Source organism: Boleophthalmus pectinirostris, unplaced genomic scaffold, assembly GCF_026225935.1.
Source record: "Boleophthalmus pectinirostris isolate CB_2022bp ecotype Guang Dong unplaced genomic scaffold, ASM2622593v1 HiC_scaffold_20, whole genome shotgun sequence".
Classification (NCBI taxonomy): Eukaryota; Metazoa; Chordata; class Actinopteri; order Gobiiformes; family Gobiidae; genus Boleophthalmus; species Boleophthalmus pectinirostris.
Genome location: NW_026571153.1, coordinates 29800670 through 29804665, shown reverse-complemented (window position 1 = coordinate 29804665; position 3996 = coordinate 29800670). Strand labels below are relative to the sequence as shown.

Here is a 3996-nt window from a genome sequence, read left to right as displayed (position 1 = left end):
GCACTAGGTGGCACCAGTCTGGCTACTGTATTATGGTTGTACAAACTAATAATAATGATAAAGAAGGCACAAAAGTTTATCGTTTATGATCATCTCAAAGTAAGGAAAATGAGAATGAAGAATGTAGTGTGTCAGATGCCCTCCCTGTGTCTCCATAGGGTTATATTCTGCGTAAAAGCTGCTAACCTTGTAGTTTAGACGTCTACAAGCATGTTCTGAAATACATGTGATTCTTGTATTGGTTTAGCAGTTCATCTTTCAGTCTTCTGTTAAATGTGACTGCTCCCGGACCTGCTTCAAACGCGCGCTGTGAAATAAATCTTGATTTTAAACCGATATTGCAGATCTAATCACATTTGCAAGAACTGACAAGATTGGTGGAGAAATTGCGAGTTTGAGATTTTATTGGAAATGTTCAGCCCAAAGCCAGCCGGGCGTTTTCAATATAAAATACATGTAGATTGTGAAGATCTGTGGTACAAAAGCGCGTGCCAAATGTTCCAATCATGTCCTTTTATTGTATTCATTCTTTTGATTCAGTCTTGATTAATACTAAGTGTAACTGCATGACATTTGCATTTTTCTCTTATTGGGAAACCAGCGAAACCACAATCCTGGCTCAGATCTGGAGAAAGGTCAACCAAGGTACTCCAGACCGCACAGTCCAGGCTCAGATTCGTAAATCGTAATGGGCTACGTAACATTATCAAAGAGTGTGGAAAAATCATCAGGACTCACAGCAATGACTTCTTGGACCTGCTTTGAGGTGCATTGTGTAACGTTTCTCTTGGAAAGTCTGACATCTGCTTGTTTCTACGGATAGATCATTGCTCTGCCTGGAATGTTCCACAGTACATTGATTGATTTGTTTTTATTTTGAGTTTGTGCCAAGAAAGAGAAGAAAAAAGGTCATAAGTGTATGTAACACTTAACACAGCAGAAAATCAACTATGTAAGACCTGATGAAGACCAGTCATGGACGAAACATGTTGGCTTTGGCCATTTAAATAAACGCCTTTTAACTCTACTTTTCCTTGTGAAATTTTTACTTTTTTGGCGCGCCTGGATTTCATTGTGTCTTAAAAAAAAAAAAACAGAAAAACATTCCTTGAAATTCCTCAAAAAGTAGTGGGAAGAAGAAAGTCAGTAAGTAAGTCTTCATTTATAAAGTGCTTTTCACAGACATTTTTGTCACAAAGACACTTTTCAGAGCATTATTCAGCATTATTTATTCACTCTACACCTGGTGATGGTAAACTACTATTGTAGCCACAGCTGCCCTGGGGCAGACTGACAGAAGCGCGGCTGCCATGCCAATCTTCGCCATCGGTCCCTCTGACCACCACCATCACTCACACACACACCACTTTCATAATAGGCAATGTGGATGAAGTGTCTTGCCTAAGGACACAACAACAGTTATTCCCACTGGCGCCCCCCTGTGGCACCTGATTTTCCCAGTGTCTCCCATCCAAGTACTAACCAGGCCCAGTCCTGCTGAGTTTCTGAGATCTGACGGGATCAGGCTTTTACAAGCCAGTATGGCCACAGAAAACATATATTAACCCACCCTGTTCATTACATAGTGTAAAAAATGTGATGTGGTTGCTTATGTACATTGACCACAAAACTGAAAATATTTACTTATCAGTGTTGGGAGTAACGTGTTATAAAAATGATGAATTACTGTAATGCATTGCTTTTTGCTGTAACGCAGTAATGTAACATTACAGGGGGGAAAAAAACTGTAATATTTTACTGGGTACAAATGTGAGTAACGTGTGTTACAGTGTTTTTTTAACCTGGATTGAAGTGGTGGGTTTGTCTTCATACAAATTCACTAAAATCACCTCGATATCAGCAGCGGTGAAACACCGGCGGTGCGCTCACATAGATCGTCACGTGACAGTGAGCGAAACCGTGAGAGAAACCGGGGAGAACCGCAGCTGATGCCCAATTGCACCTTGCAGACACCCTGTTCCACGGCCACAGGGTTCTCTCAGGGGCAGAACTAGATTTCAAGTTCTAGTCCTAGATTAGTCCTGGTTTGGTCCTGGCTGGTTTAGCCCTGGTTTAGATCTGGGTCAGTTCTGGTTCAGTCCTGGTTTAGTCCTGGTTCAGTCCATATATGGTGCAAAAGTTCAGCATCTTCACAGTTATTTTGGTGAGAGTAACTTAAAAGTGCTGCAATAGTAATGTAATGCCTTACATTTTAAATGCAGTAATATTATAATGTAACTAATTACTTTGAAATGACAGTAACAAGTCATAAATAACACATTACAGTTTTAAATTAACTTGCCCAACAGTGTTACTTATACAGTTTACAAAATTGTTGGTACCCCTCGGTAATGAAAGAAAAATCAACAATGGACTTGAAACTGAAAAAAGCAATAATACATTTTTAAAAAATATTGAAAATTTTCCTACATAAATCAAACATTGTTTTTCACCTGTAGTTCAACAGAAACATTAGAAAAAACAAAATAATGAAACTGGCCTGGACAAAACTGATGGTACCCTGAGACCGGGACCAGACCGGGACAGAGCGGGACTGAGACCGGGACCAGACCAGGACCAACCGGGACCAGACCGGGACCAGGGGGACTCCGAGCTCCACGGGGTCCAAGCCTCAGCTTCGAGCTCCGGTCCTGCCGTGGGCTCTGAGCCTCCGGTCTGGTTCCTGGTCTTGTCTCGGTCTTGTCTCGGTCTCAGGCCCGCTCTGGTCCCGGTCTGGTCCCAGTCTCAGTAGCGCTCTGGTCCCTGTCTGGTCCCGGACCTGGTCCATTTGAACCAAAAGCTCTTAGTTCGATTCATTTTCATTGGTGTTAATGCGTCAGTCGGATGATTTGCACCACTTTGAAACCAGCCGTGGTTCTTGAGCGCGGAGGACCGGAGCAGCTCTGTCCCGGTCTCAGTCCCGCTCTGGTCTCGCTCTGGTCTCGGACCTGGATCAGTCCTGGTTCAGTCCGTATGCGGTGCAAAAGTTCGGCATCGCAGTCACGGAAGTCACGTAAACGGGAAACGGCCGTTATCCGTTTTTTCCATTCTTCATTTAATTAAACACAAAATCGAAAACTGAAAAAATGAATCGTTATCCGTTTTTTCATTTTGGTTTTGGAGACAAATAACGAAGAAAACTGTTGTTTTTTCGTTTTCTTATTTTTGGTTTTATATTGAAAAACGAATGAACGAATGATACATGGATTAGCTAGGTATGGAAGTACATAGCTAGAACCATCTCCAGATCTGAATTAGGATCCTGGAGATGGTTCCAACTAGGTTCTTCTAATCTGGATCCTGGTTAAGATTCAGGTCCAGCTAGGTACTCCTTACTTTGATTCTGGTTTAGATCTGGAGAAGGGTCTAACTAGGTTCTAACCTGGGTCTGGGCTCAGGTCTGCAGTAAGGTCCAGCTAGGTTCAAATCTGGAGTGTTTAACCAGGTCTAACCAGGTTCTCCTGACTCAAATCTGAAGAAGCTGATCGAGATCTGTAAACGAGTACCTATGGGTCACCCTGACTGTGGATCTGGATATCTGAAAGAGGGTCCATCTAGGTACTCCTGGCACAGACCTGGAGAAGGGACCGATGTAGTGAAGTAGTGAAGTAAACCTGTGTGTTTTCACTGTGACTCAGGTGTTACTTAAGGTTAACAAAGCTGTCCAAACACAGACTGACCTCTTCCCTTCAGCTAATATTGTTTCACTTTCACTTTCACTCTCGCCCTCTGCTTTCTCTTTCTCTCTCACACTTGTCTCTCTCTCGCTGCCTGTTAGCTGGAGGAGGAGCTGTTGTCACCCTGTTAGCCTGTGGAGTGGACATGTGCAAGTGTGATCATCGCCGCTACGAGACAAAGGCTGGCAGCAGAAGGACATGATGGGCTCACGCTCAAGACGTGCTGGAACATTTTCGTTTTGTTTTTTTTCTGACTTTGCAAATGATTCATCTCCAACAAGTTCCTACAGCTCCGTTCAAATACAGGACTACATTCATA

The 3996-nt window shown here is 42.9% G+C and overlaps 1 pseudogene; it reads right to left on the bottom strand.

Moving 5' to 3' along the window:
• Positions 1 to 1436: 1436 nt before the first annotated feature.
• Positions 1437 to 1553, bottom strand: LOC129409909 (5S ribosomal RNA; annotated as a pseudogene).
• Between the last annotated feature and the right edge of the window lie 2443 nt (positions 1554 to 3996).